The sequence below is a fragment of the Varroa jacobsoni genome, unplaced genomic scaffold (assembly GCF_002532875.2).
Source record: "Varroa jacobsoni isolate VJ856 unplaced genomic scaffold, vjacob_1.0 scaffold_151, whole genome shotgun sequence".
NCBI lineage: Eukaryota > Metazoa > Arthropoda > Arachnida > Mesostigmata > Varroidae > Varroa > Varroa jacobsoni.
The window spans coordinates 52,038-67,648 of NW_019213053.1; the positions used below are offsets into that span (position 1 = coordinate 52,038).

Consider the following 15,611-nt stretch of genomic DNA (forward strand, 5'->3'; position numbering starts at 1 on the left):
TAACGAATAACTACGTCCGAACCGCTATCACTTACAAATCTAACCAGTATCTGATAAACTTAAACTGAGGACTATGCACTCTTTACAGATGTAAACCTTAAAGCGCTAAATGCGTTTATAAGGCGCAGGCACAGCGCAAATGCCAAGCTTAACTTCAATTAACGCACAGAACTGGATCAGTTAAAGGATACCGCAGGAGAAGCGCATGGTGTCGTCGCATAGTGCTACTCGGGTAAAACCAGATGGGACAGTACGCACGGAATTATTGGTCAATATATAATACTTTGACGGAGCAAGCATGTAATGGCGGTGACATTTCAGAGAGCCAATGATAGAAAGTATAAAGCAAAAAAAAAACAGTGCAATAGGAAGCCGGTAAGTATCGAATTCGAACGGGTATCTTTATATAGATATAGTATCTTTTATATTTTGCGCTGTTCCTGCTTTGTCCGGATTAAATTTAGAATGTCGTCTATATGTCAGATCAGAATTTTACAGATTCATCATAGCTTTAGCCTGGAGTCGTGATCCGATAACATCAGTTCCTCTGCGAAAAGCCCTTCATATATTTACACACCCCATCAGTGCTGATCTCGGATTTTAGGGAGAGCTACAACACGCGTTAGTAGTTAGTAGTTACGTCAATCTACACTGCTGTTAAAAAGATTCTGATATCCAACGAATAATTTACTCATTGGTAACTGTACAATGTGTACTGGGGTTCTGTGCACACAGTCTACATAATGTCATAAATGCAAATTTATTTTGAACAAGATCATAGACATGACATTTTTGCTGAGACAAGATGTGTATTATAAAAGAGTCGTGCTTTTCTCAGGTAAGTGTAAATCAAAACTATGAGACATATATTATTTCGTAGCGGAAAAAGATCTCCCCTAAAGAGTAGTTCAATAAAACATAGCTCATTCCTATTATACTGCTCGTCATATACGGTATTATTAACATGCCCAATATCATCATATCAGTTACGTTTATTATAAGACTGTCGGAAATCTTTGCGTGATGGTACTAACCCTGTTATTAGAACTGGTGGCCATTGGATCACAGCTCTGAGAGAAACCAATGTAACAAACATACCCATCGATAGGAGACGTGTTATTACATGGAAGGGGTAGGGACAGACCTGAAGGAAATAGGTTAGAGGTTTGGAATGGACTTTAATCGTATAGCTGCTTTCTCTTAGCGCACCCACGATCTCCATGTGTTCATGGCACTGGAAAAGGCAGGAGGTTAATTAATATAGTTGACTTATACACAAAGTCTAAGGTCTTCTCTGTATGTGTAACTATTTCCTTATCGTTCTATACTATGCGATCCGCTACTGGACGCGTACGTTGCTGTAATCGATAGTGTTTTTACGATTTCTCCTCAATCTAAACTATCCGTTGGTAGTAGACAGGATAAAATCTTCAAGCTCATTTTGAAAATTGTTATTTTATCTACAGGTGAATCGATCAACATTTGCTTTAATACATCCTCACTTCCCGAAAGTCTTAGGAAAAAAAAGCCACTGTCGAGAGCTGGGACTCGTTCGAGTGCTCATAACTGTTTAAATAATATATGGCTATAACAGGATAAGTCTCTTGGGCACAATTGCCTAAATTATCTAAGGACAACGGCCGATGCCAGGGTTACTATTTGCGTAGACTTGTTGATGTGCATATTGGTTTCTAGTCCTTTACTAAAGCGCAGAAAAAAAATGCTACCTTTATCAAGCTTCTAACGAATTAACCGGTAAAGTAGTTTCAAACGCCGGCAAAAACTAGCCTACATACGCATGAATAAATAAAAATAACATAAATGGCTGCATATTATATCGCCATGGGCGTTTCCGGGGCCTGTATAACTAGAAAATGAGCGCATGTTTTTCCTATGTCTAGACAGCTCTGAATTTTTATCTAAAGCTATCTGAATTCAGTAGTATTCTAGGTATCTAGTAAATGAATCACAACAGTCTGATGAAGCCACCCATATTACAAACGTACCTAAAACATCAGACACTAAGCCTATACAGTGTTGTTATATGCGCAAAGAAAATAGGAACTCATCCAGAGGCAAGGAGCGTTCAGCCGAACCGGAATCATCTCAGATCTGAGACTCAGCTCACCTATCGAAATGGAAACAGATTTGAACGTTCAAACACCGATGCTTCACTCTTCTCCGCCGTTAGCATCAATGCTGCCAATACTACTTTGTCCCTGATACCAACGCCAGCTCGTGTCTAACGGCCGATGTCTGTCATAGTCGTCGTCGTCGTCGTCGTCATCGATGACACGCGGTCAAACCAGACAAAATTCTATTCAGATCAACAGCCAACTATTTGGATGTCCTATCTTACCAGCAGCGCGTTGTCGTTGCGTTAGCGAATTCGGTCTCAAAGTAGTAGGACAAGCGCTATGCCAGTGGGCGGGCCTCAATTAAGGCAAACCGAAAACGCCTTCGTTGATGATCGATAACTGACATCTTGTAGCTCTGGCAAATCCCTGCTTGATTGTAACTATTGCTACATTTGTCGGTCGTTTAGCTGCCTATGTGTCGTTCTGATTGTGGTGTCGTGCCTTTATCCCGATAACACAGATGATTGTCATCTCACAGCTGCATCTCAAAAGCTCTGATGTCGACGTCTCTAGCCAGAGCGCATCTCGGATGTACTAAACGCGTATTCATTATTCGCTGTTCTGTTACTATTGCTAGTCGGACTATTCCGACTACCGTAACAACTGTGTAGGCCAGCAACAAATGTCAGCGAGAAAAGAGAAGGACGAGAATGAAAAAAAAGGACTACTTCAGTCATATTTTTTTCATCTCTCCACCATCGTTCCGTTCGTCGATAGATGGGGAATACCTGGGTATCGTGTGTCGAAGTGAACTTTGTCGTCAGCGTCTCCGTTGTATTGTGCTTTTCTTTCCGTCTACTGTTATATCCGCTCTCGTTGTTGTCCGCTACAGCAGAACCTTTTGTTTTGACGTAGTTTGTGTTTTGTGCACGTCGGAAAGCTCATGGCTAGAAATAATAGCGGCGCACTCTAAAAAAATGCATTGCCGAAATATTTGCTCGGCAATTAAATGCCGAAAAAGAATTAGAATTAATAAAAATAGTAGTAACAATAAAAGTGGTAGTGATAGTAAAAAAAAAAACAAGACAAATATTGCGTGTTAGAGGAGAAATTCATTTAAGCTTATCGCCTATAGGCAAATGTGGTACATTTTTATTACTAGTTTTTTGCTTGCTGGGTAACGTATTCGTATTGGTTCCGGTATACCTCTGAAAACCTTATTATATGGCCAATGGTTCCAATCCAGGCGGGCCTTACCTAAACCTTGGTGTTACAATCTTGACAAATGTCTTTTCCTCTATTAGATAGATAGATAGTATTTCAACATATCACAGTCATCCTGTTCTTTATTTATTCGCCACGTAACAGCAGTATATCCATATATCATGCCGACCTTTTCGCTCATGAGCAACTCCTCTTATTAAACCGATGTAATAGCTGCCCCGTGCGTGTACAAACAGAAGTCAATGCTGTCGCGCAGAAGACAGACCTTTTACCTAGGCTCGCGATCACCAGGTTCTAACACGATGAACTAAATGAATAGAGACCGCGATAACAGAGATGGCTGACGGGAACGGGAGCTATTTTGATTGCGAATCATAGGTCCAGTTTTTGAAGTGTAGGTCTATGAAAAATGAGGTCTACCGATGTCTATGGCAGCTTTCTTTCGACATTATGTATTAGTTGCATTATTGACTGTTGTTCGTGATCGCTGTTTGACTCGTTGACGTACGCTGTGCGTTGCGTATGAAGACAAATTCATTTTATCCCGATTACGATATGTTTTTTCCTACTATTTATAATATATGGGGTGCGCTTTAGCTAAACGGTTATAGTAAAACAACGGCTTTCATTCGTAGGGTTTGCAGCTGGTCGATTTAGGACATCAATACAAAAAGACACCTATAGGGTGGGTGTTCTGTATCATTGTAACCATCATAGTATCATAGGTGCTGATACGTACGGCAAAGTGATTCTACCTGTGTATCGAGGGCAATGTACAGTCCATGGTACAACCAGAACGTTTAGATCAATCTGAGCGAGGATAAACAGTGCAGTGAATAGAGGTTTTCAAATTCTGACAAATCCATCGCTCAGAGACAACGCCCTTGACTACGTCATTAGCTACTTCTCACAATTTCGGCATACGTAAATGCTTGACAAGTTGCCAAAGAAGCCGGACTTGGCTGCGCCGACTGTTAAATGGTTCCAGCAGAGAAAACATCAATATGATACGATATCACTCTAGAAAAATCTAAATGATCAAAAACAGACAGAACCCTCTTTAAAGGCTTGTGGTTACAGGCTCGTCTCTAGTGGGAGGTGGTCTTTTAGAAAATTTCAGTACAAAATAGCCTCTTGAAGACAAGTACGCATAATAAGTAAGAATACCACATTAACGACATGTGGAAATTTCAGTGCTGGCGAAGAGTCAGTTTCATCATCGTTTAGTGACAATTTAATCTTTTGTGGTTGGTTATGTTTAAGCTCTATAGATTTTTTTTCAGATATCTATACAAGTTCCGAGTCAACAGCTCTAGCTATTTTGCGCTCTGCCCGTTGCGTTGATATGTGCCATGCCCCCTATGGTTGTTGGGGAGCGATGACGAATTCAGTCTTGTCACTGGTGATCATTTACGTCTACTTATTGCATAATGGCCATATTAAATCCTGCGGGGCACGCGGCAGCCTATCCGCAAGGGTACATCTGTCAGATACCGGTATATCGTTGGGCGGACCAGGTGGGGCACAATATTTCAGATGAATGGTCGTTCGCCTGCTTTACGTGAATAGCAGCGCCACTGCTTGAAGCACACGCTCGAATCGTAGTCGCACATAACGAATACGTCGTGTGATGCAAGCCGAGACACGAAAACAACCAGATCGCGTACGCACGCGTATCTGCAATCGCAGAACGTATGAAGTCGACTCAATTAATAAATCACAAATCCAAACCCAGAAGTTAAATTTTCTATTTTATACAATATGAAGCCACGGATCTATTTATCACATTCAATGTTAGACCCGCAAAAACGATCCTGTCAATTTAAACGCTAGGTATAGGTGTAGTTGTAACAAAAATCAGTTATAATAAATAAAGATCTATTATTACTAAATCCGATAAATGGACGAGCGCATCAGTACATATACAATTGATATAAAACACTAATCACTCATTGAACACTTGACGATTAATTAAACGATAGAATAACAAAAGGAAGAATTTCATAAATAAATGCGTTTCTTTTAACTGTCAACTAAGCTATTGGCGAGATGATTACTACATAAACTAGCCGCACTTTGTTCCAATCGGTCCCCGCAGGATGACAGGTAAAATATGCCGATAGTGACGCTGAGTCTTCTAACAAAATTGCGGCGTCTGGAAACCGTGTACTAAAAATAATCGGAATGGCATACCATGTGGACAATGCTTCGTGAAGAAGCAGGGCTAACGATTCTGATGAACGCTGATACCGGCCAAAGCGATCCGTTCGCGTTGAGCTATGTGTTGCCTAGTTGGAAGCTAAGCATTTCAGTCGACCCTTAGAAATCATAAGAGTTTCAATATTAGAAAATCAAAATCTACCATTGTTTGTACCAGCTGAGGTCAAAAAAGTACTATGTAAGTCAGCGCTATGAATCGCCGGTGAGGCCAAAGGGTCAGTAGTGTTTACAATATTTGAATGATCATATATAAACCACCGTTTCATTTTCTGTTACAGGTGAAAACTCCGGGGGGACTACTCGAAGAATAACTCGAACGTTTATCTAGAAATAATTGTCATATCGTTTCAAACTCGGAACGATTTTTGTACCATCTATCTATCTATCTATCTATCTATAAATATTATAAGAAAGAGTCATTGCGCTCAGTTGGCCTAATGCATTTAGCGTAAAATACTGTTATTATATAAAATTATACTTCTTTTCACTATGTAAGTTCTCTTTTTTGGTTGTGTCTATTCCCTAAGTCACTGTTTACAAACACAGCCTCACTCTGGCAACACACAGATCGTTTTTATTGACGTTTCGCTGATCACCAGTACTATTCAAAGCCGAAAAACTGTCGCTAATTTGATCGGACTCTCGATTATATTTGCCAATAGGCCATACGTACGACCATTTAGTCAGCAGTCGACTCACCGGTGAAATCGTATTAATTTTTATGATTACAAGGATACTTGCGACCGAAACTGAAGCCGGGTCCTATAATCTCTGTGGTCGTTCCGATGGTAAGAACCGTTGCGTCGTTGGCCAGTCGCAATTAGTTGCTTTCTTTCGCCTCCTACGCTGCTGGCTGTATCGGTTTCACGTCACGAACGAATACCCATTTCATTTTCTAGCTGCATCTATACAATCTGACGGCACGCATAGCTAACGTAAAATCACCCACAGTTATGCTACGAGCTCGTTATGCAGACCGTTGGAGTCATCCTGCCTCTGACGCTGTCGCCACCGCCATAGGGCCAAGCGCCTGCAATTTTTTCCGTCTTGTCAGCCCTACAGTTGCAGGTCGACCAAGATGCCGTTGGCTCGCTTGAAAAAACGATGCCGTTTACTCGCTTACTTACACGTAGTGCGACGACATGCTAGGCTGAGGCGAGCGACAGCGACCTATTGGCCCAGTTTTTCCCAACTCGAACCAACTCGTCTGACTTATCGTCGCCATACCATGTTCCTCAGAAGCAAAACTATATTACAATCAATACCCTTAGCGACAAGAAGGTCAACAACAGTCGTAGCTAGCGGATGATCACGCTGATGGATTCGGAAAACGTTAGTTGATCCGAAATCGACATCTCACAACGGGCTTTCCTCTTATAACATGGTACTGTGGCTGTAATTTTATGGATGCCAAAAGAACGGCATAGTACGCTGCGGCAGCGACCCCTGTATTCGCATCAGTCTCTGACTATGTACTCTCTCGTCGGTTAGCTACGCGGCTCGAACGCATGACTGGCGTTGGCGTCTATAGTAGCTTAGCATGACGGTCGTCTGGGGTCACTTCTGTTCCCACCTGACCCACTTGACGATGACAGACTTCAGCGATTGGCAGGCGGCAGTGGCAACAGCCGCGACATCCATGATTACCATGCTGAAGGACTCGCCGTCTTTCAAAAATAACGCCTGGGATACACGTACATCGAATGCACGAACGCCGCTTACGCACTATTTGAAACTGTTCGATTTCCGTATTGTCGAAACGTAACAGCTACGCCGAAATACGTAATCAAAACGCAGCCGTAGCACCACTGATCGTAGTTCTTTAGATGCCTAGTAAGAAGATGGCCAGTCTAATCAAAACAAGAACACTCGTGATAGTATCCAAGAACGTTAACTTGATAGGTTAAGGCGTCGTAAATATTCATTGACTTCATGGACCACTAATACAGCGGAACTTTTCAGTTACGCCATCTTTATTAAATGACATATACTCTGTGTCATTTCATGCTTTGAGGCCTCTGAGGCACTTCATGCTGAGGCTAGAACTTAGAGATGTTATTCACAGACAGTGCGAGAGTAGTTGCTGCAGACAGACGAAAATCAGACTGCATTCGTCGGTGTTAGGACGTAGCACGCCTGGCGAGATGGGATAATATACTATTTATTATACCGTTTACTGAAGATCAAGACTAACATAGAATAGAGCTTAACTGAAAAAATGGTTTTGGTGGATGCAAGGTCCCACAGTACCCGTTCTGTCTGGTTTCGGTAAACCATTAATGCCCTCAAACCCTAACGTCAAATAACAGCGCAAAACTACTAGCTGATTTTTCATTTTAATATCACATTACTGCGTCTAGTGGGTAGGTTTTTATAAAAGTAAGAGATAAGATTTTTTATAAGAGTAAGAGATGGCTACGGCAGGCCGGACCTGAAGCTCTGAAATGCCTTTCTTCCTCTTGAACGGTTGGCTGCGAGAATGCTTTAAGAAAATTCTTTTTTCTTCTAAAAAAAAATATAAACAAATTATATATATAACAGATTTGATTTACTAGTTTGTATAGTGTAGTGCGAGCGTACGTATCGTTCCTTGTGTTTATGCAGGGTGTTGATCGTGTACGTGAGAACGCGTACTGTTTTGGTCTGGGGCCTTCTCAAGAATAACTGTTACCAGCATCCAATATAAATACCTGCACAAGAGCTATACGGAATTAACTTGAATGGTTGTATTTATGTTACGAGGTGTCCCGTGGCTAAGCCATTGTTAGCGTCCAAAAACTGTTCATTCAGTAGGTTTTTCAATAAGCCTCTTGATAGTTTTTTTGTCATAGAAACTTTCGGATCAATATCATTCTACTGACGCAGCAAGGGCTATTTTCTCATTGACTTACAAAGCTGATGCGGGTGCTCGTTCACTGTCTGTACACTATAGTGGATCTCTGTCTGATTACTGCGTTTCAGAAAACAAAATCGATTTTTATGATCTAAGCATAGGCGAACAGATGCCTAGCGTACGACCCTGTAGACGTGCAAAACGTGTACATCGTGCAAGTAAACATAACAATGCTCGATTCATTTCCTGTTAAGAGGTCTTAGTGTTATGTCTAAGGCGATCCCGATTCGGATTTCCTTTTCGGTCACATGTTTTTCTATTGTTAGAGTAACTAGACGCTTATTTAAAGTTTACTTATATATTGTATTTGTGCCTCTGGCTAGCTGGCAGTTTTCGTTCCTTATCAGAGCCTTTAATGGTAACTGTCAGTCTTGGCAGACACTGTCAATTGGAAGCATCGTCAGCATCGAGAAGTCGATTTTAGAACCTGTAGAATTTGGAAATATTAGCAATAAACATTTCGTTCGGATGCTAAGATTTGCTAACGCTTCCAGGCACGTTACGTTTCAGGGTGATAGGCTTTATCCACCCGTGAGCTAAAGCCCCTCAAGGGATGAGGTCCACAAGCTTTAACGTGATTAGTTGGCCTTTAAAATTGCTAACGTGTTATCGATACAGATGCGTCGCCCGAGGAGTCACCGTCAAAGAGAAGACTGTGTAATTATTTGCAACAAAATTGCGAAACCGTGTCAACTTATAATGAAATGACCCACTCGTCAAGTCTATAATGCCACGATCTGTTGTGTAAACAAATTGAGTACAGAAAAAGAAGCAGGTTCCAACGTCAGACCTACTAATACCCTAATAGGAACACATGTACTGACGTTAGGTAAGGCGACATAGGCCCGAATATTTCAGGACCATCTCTATGTATCTATATGTTCTACAATCTACAACATACTTAGACCGCAACTAGAAATTATTAGCTTCTCAAAAAGTGTTCATCTGATTACCTCGATTTCCAGTCCACTTTTCCCCTGCATCGGATCGGCTGATGTTTAGCTTTTTAAGAACCGAACAGACATAATCTTCCGAAGCAATGGCTGAATCAAGCAAATGTAATCGGTTCAACGTCCAAATCCGCCCTCCTGTCAAATATATAAATACTACGATATTACAGCTGCAAGCGATGCCAGCCGTCAGCGCCATATGAAAAGTTGCCGGGACCTCAAACGTCTTTATGTCGACGCGCCTCCTAGCGGCAATGGGGCAAAGCTTGCGCGTCGTTATCGACTTTGGTCTTCAGTCGTCGACAAGACCTCTTGCCGTGCACCACACTGAATCGCATTCCGTTTCGTTGCATTGCGCGTCAACCATTCAGCCTTCGGCTGCCATGCCGATCGTTTCCCGCGTTTGGATCGCCTCCGCTATCTAGGATACCACTACGGATGCTTTAAAAGCATAGCTAGATCGAGAAGTGCGGTTTATTATTGAATTGACACGCAGCTGTGTTCTGTAATGTGTATATAGAGACCAGCCGTTACTGGATGTTAATTGCCTGTAATGATAAAGTGAATAGAATATATGTTATGGTGCATAGCTGCAGTGCAGAGGAGTACCGTTAATCGAAGGATTGTGGGGACCGATCATAGTGTTTCGCGCATCGAAAAGTCACAGAAGCTGGCCGCACCCAGACTCCCTGTCGGATTAATTAATCACAACTGATCGAAGGGGACCTATGGTAAAGCCGACTTCGTTTAGTCCTGTTGTGAAGTCAAGTGTCAAACGAAAGAGGGTCCTTCAGAAGGTATTTGCAGACTAGTAAAGGTTTGCAACTCAATTCATTCAAACGCAGCACTGCGGTGGTTCCAGTGACCATGTGCGTGTATTATAGTGCGTATTGTTTTGTCTAATGACCATCGTACCTTTGGATACACGTTATTGGATATAGACACTTGGTTAAGTTGTCAACGTTCTACGGATAGAACCCGATACATCGACCGTTATCAATTTCGCCAAATTTTATCAGGTGAGAAAAACCGGCATTTATTATTTTATTGCGTCTACAAGGCAAAACATATACTAATCGCTATGAGTGTTATTTGAATACCTTGTTGCTCTCTAACTTCGTTCTGGGCTGAAGTATTCACAAAAAAAACTTCGCACGCGTTCATTGTGCTTCTCGATGCTATTGTTAGAAATTGTTTTTCGGTCCCGCGTGGAAAAGCTGAGTAAGTTACATTTTCTTGTAAACCAATTAGATATACGTCTACGTGTTTCTGAAGAATACGTTACTCACCGACTGAAATCAACAACTCGGCTGTCTTTACATGCCGTTACATCTACCAAAAGCATTTAGCTCTCAGGCAGAAGTCTAACTATGTCTTAATTACTATCTCGTAGATAGAAAAAAAAGGCACAGAAGATAGAATAATGGTCTAATATGGTGGTGTATCGCACTCGCCGCCTTGCCCCTGCCCCCTACCTAAAAAAATAAGGGTATTAAATTTTCTATTCAGAAACGCTTAACATGATAAGCGACTATGTGAGCGACTAGTCGCCATATAATGATAATTATAGACAGATGGTGCTATATCGTGTACGGTTTAGTCAAGAAGGGGATCAAGTGATTTTTAATTCGTATGGGAACGATGGGCGGTTGGGCTCAAAGAAGCGAAATACTTTCTTGATAGTATTCAATAGCGAAGCCATTCATATGGCGGCTCGCATACGACAAGTTCGCAAATGACGGATGCAACAGTTCTTGAGTTTTACCGTAACTATAGTAGATGCCATCCAACCACGAAGCGGCGACAGAAGCCAAAAAGCGCTGGCCGGCCAGGAACAGCCCATACAATGGAAGGTAAACAATCCCTACTTGAGCGGATTTTCAAATTTCTTTGTCACTCTATCGGTTCCTACGTGGAAAAGGCACCACATCTGAAAGATGGAAAATATCAAACAAAGAAGGACATATATTACAAAAAAGAAGTACGTGCTTGCACCCAGCAATCCGTGCTGGAAACCAAATGGGGTAAAGCTGCCTCACAGATACGTGTCGTGAGCAACCCGAATATATGTTATAACTGAAGTGACTATCTATGATTGTAATAATCTTCCGTAATTGACCTCAGTAGGTGCAGAAGCCAAATTATCGTTATTCTACCACTAGAATCTACCTTTGTTTCAGATCACCGTCAGATAACCGTTCTTCTGCGAATAATCTATTTTCAATGTCATTATATACATATATATATATATATATATCGTATCAGCAGGTTAAGCGACCCGCAGAATCTTGCTGTTCAAGCGACAAGTGTTTTTTTTTTTCTTTCGAAAATTAGCGTATATATGATTCAAATGACGCACTAGATGATTATGATTTTCAAACAAACTGAAAAAATAGTGTTTTTTTTTTTCTACAACTCTCTGAACTGCTGATGTAATTAGGTCACCGCTAGCTGATGGTGGTAGAAACAATCTATCGTGCCCCATTTGTAAATTAGCTCAGCTGGCTTCAGCTTTATACGTCACCTTTTGTAAACGAACTTGACCTATGACGAAGTAATGAATGGTGTCGAGTAATTAAGTACGTGTCGCGCCGTCTGGAGACCATGTTTGGGGTTTGCTGCGTGTGTGATTGCAGAAGCAGAAAAGGAGCCCGTATATAAGTTTTTTTTTTTATTGCTATTTGGCCGTGATCCAAGAATTTGATATATACATATAGACGGTTTGTGTCATGAATATGTGCATACATCCATAATATTCTACAAACATCGACGGTTTTTTTTTTAATTTAGCAAGAAAACTATTTAAAGCAAATAGCGGAAAATTGGTCGCTTCTACAGGACGGACCAAGTAAACGTTCGGTATGGACGACAGTCCTAACCACTTTGGCGGCCGTAGATAGTTAAAAAAATTCAAACTTTGAACTCGCTTATCGAAACGAATGTTTTTTAGTCTCTGTAAGATAATTACTTATAGCCTATCAATGTGTCGGACCCATAGGAAGTTTTAGAGCTGGTCGAATCCTGTATATTTGTATACTTTGTGTTAAGCTAACTTGGCCTTAGCAGCTTCCTGTCTTTAGCAGACTCTGCATATTTGGGTCACATTTACCAAGTTCATCCTGTTGTAGGTAGTCCCGGTTAAGACTTTAGCTAGGAGCTTTTTACGAAAAGCAGCTACGTTCTAAACGACGTTGAAGCTCATCCAACGCTATGGCGAGATTACCTTCTCGCTGTATTCATCTTATCTGGTAATACAACAAAATAAATAGGTATTTGCTTTTAAATACAAATAGAGTAAAGATCGTCTGATTTTTTTAATAGATCTTCGAATTTTTTTAATGCAAAATGGTCCAAAAATAGTTCGATATGTAATCAAAAGCTATCCCTAAAGTGACTATTCCACACCCCCATCTAGTTAGTTGCTTTTTCATGATAATACCGCGGCCAGTGTCATTTCAGGCGTAAGTCAAATCGGTAGGTACACACATTGAATGAACGCTAACGGTTATTTCTAAGAGAACCGATCAGCGGAAAATCGTGGCCGGTTGGGGCAAATAAACGTAGCGTATATTTGTGCAGCCATTCGTACGGAAAAACTGCTTCGTCTAAAGCACAACGTTAGTCAGATATAATAGATTTTCTATAACAGATTTTTTATCGGTTGCTTGCATACGTCGGTCGGTTACGCATAGATGTTCTAAACGCCTGCTAAATCTTCTGTAAAAATCTCTATGGCAACGCTTATTTTTTTTGTTAATTATTCTAAAAATGGGCCTTTTTTTTGTCATACATGAAATGGGGGCCTTGTAGAATGATTGATTTAGTTATAGTTACTCGTCAATAGATGAAAAACTAAATTAAAGCAATTTGGTTAAACATAGGATCCAAATTCAGCTTATTAAGCCTAATTCTGTATTGCTTTAAACTAGAAGCGTTATGTGCAACGCCGTAAATAGAGAAAAATACCCATAAAGTCGGCCTTGCGCCATGTTGTTGATTTAGCACCATGATTTTTGGCAAGTGCTGATGCAAACTATAAAGTGAAGTAATTTGAAAGTTCTGAACAGTCTGACACTGTTTTCTGATGACACTGTTTTCGTAGTATATAAAATATCTACGGTAATGATACCATCAGGTGACGTGACCTTCTCGTTTAGAAAATCAGCTCAACACCGGCCTAAAACATGCCGATGTAAAAGGCGACTGGAAGGAATTCAAAGGGATCCCATGTTACGTAGTTGATACATTCTATTAAACGTTTCGTTTAGCTGGTAGGTATATCGGAGTGGAATTTATTACTGTAAAATAAATCGTGGCCTAATTATAGAGCAACGTACTATTTTTCAACGAGGTCACTTCAAACCAAGATTGCTTTACTGCAAAATTAGAATTCCGATAAACTCGTGAGGCCCTTGGCGAGCGTCTTCGCTGTCGTCCCACTGTCTCTCGACGAGAGGCAGGCGGTCCCCGAAATTAGCCTTGTTTACGTTTAAGGTTACGAACGCTTGTGAATTTGACGTCTGAATGCTGAATGCTATTCAGACCTTTCCACGAAGATTGTAAATATCGTGGCGGAGTTTTCCATTACTTCAGAGCTGTGGCGATCCACGTAAGGCGACCAATTTCAAATCCTCGATGTTAAAATGAGCTGTAATAAACAGGCCGAACCCTTACCGTTGATAGGTACTGACACTTTGCTCGTATCTGGTTTGCAGTTTTCGCACGACAGCCTGCTCATACGACGCAGAATATTCTGTACAAAAACCCATTTATCGTGAAAAGAGTACCGGAATAGACGTTTACGCTGCTGTTCGTCACTGCTTCGTTGTTAAATTAACTAAATAATAAAGTCTTCGATAAAGAGCCTTTCTCGCTCACGCCCGTAGTAGTAGACACTTATGCACACGCACAAATACACCAACACACATACACAGAGACATGGGCGAATATCTTGCAAAAATATTCATAGGTTACAATGTGATAACGACCATTCCACTTTGAAAATGGCGTTTTAAATGCAGCCAAAAAATCAACTGCGTCGTTGACGAAAAGAGCCTGAGTGGACGGTCGGAGCTATCCCAAAAAAACGGTTTAAGGAATAAAAATAGCCCTTACAGGCGAGGGCCGAGACGCGGGTGAACACAGTGAAGGAAGGCGATCGAAGATGAAAAATTGCATCGATACTGATAGCCGTCAAAATGAACTTAGGTAAAACGTTTTTTTAAAAAAATAGTCATATCGATGTCAGCCAATGTTAAAGTGCCTGACCTTAATAGAAAAGTGACCGTTTCTAAATGTACGTCAGCCGATAAAGAAGCTGGCGCAATAGCGAAAGCTACTTCTTTATCCTGTATTTCTAAAAGAGTCAACGTTTGCTCAAATGTATGTTAGTGAGAACAGTTTTTGGGTTTGGCTGAACGAGGTACGTTATGGTGAGGACTGAATGTTTGCTATGCTGATAAGTATTAGATTTTTCATGTCAACGGACGAAACATTTTTTACTGTTGTCCCAACAACGCTAGAGAAACATGTATCTGGAAAAAAATGCCCTATTTTTTGAGCTCTATCAAATAGAAACAAACGTAAAATATATTTTTCAACCTTTTCACCAACGAAGTGTTTTCTCCAGAAAAAGGTTGAACATTTCTGAGCAATATCGTTATTTTCGTATCGTTCGTGCGTACATTTTCAAGTGGCTTAATTTTTGCCGGGTAATTTGAAAGTCAATGTCCTTTTCGTCTTGACATATCAGAATGTTGACAAAATGATAGCGGGTCAACGACAACAAAGTAACGGTTTAGCTACATTGAAAGGCGGCATAATTCAAACAAAGTGCTCGAATTTACTAAAACAAGGTAACATAACGTAAGAATATCGCTTGAAGATTACGATGAGCCCACAGGATCCGGGTGACGCAAGACGTGAATTGGGAAGACTGCAATGGAACATCAAGGACAGCTAGTACTGGTAAAAGGCATTCTGTAATAGGCTGGTAAGACAACTCGGATTGAAGATTCGCATGCAGATCTGAGCCTTCGTCACGTTAGATCGGGAAAAATCACAGGATAGTATTGGTTAGTGTCTGATCTGTATACCTTATGCGAATTACGTTAGAACATCTAAACGTTTTAACTGATAAACTTCGGTATTTGTAGCCACAGATGGGCAGCTGTTGTATGTGTATCACCTTGTTAGTTGCCACTTGGCCTTACGCTGAAGTGTAAATCTCCTCTTTTCCGTATTAAA

The 15,611-nt window shown here is 40.9% G+C and overlaps 1 long non-coding RNA gene across 1 annotated transcript; it reads right to left on the reverse strand.

Annotated features, from left to right (window-relative positions):
* Window positions 1-3,177: 3,177 nt before the first annotated feature.
* Window positions 3,178-11,120, reverse strand: LOC111269775 (uncharacterized). Its single transcript, XR_002685923.2, has 3 exons — window positions 9,369-11,120; window positions 5,496-5,620; window positions 3,178-4,979 (listed from the first exon to the last, which is right to left on the reverse strand). It is a non-coding gene; the product is annotated as an uncharacterized LOC111269775 (long non-coding RNA).
* Window positions 11,121-15,611: the final 4,491 nt, after the last annotated feature.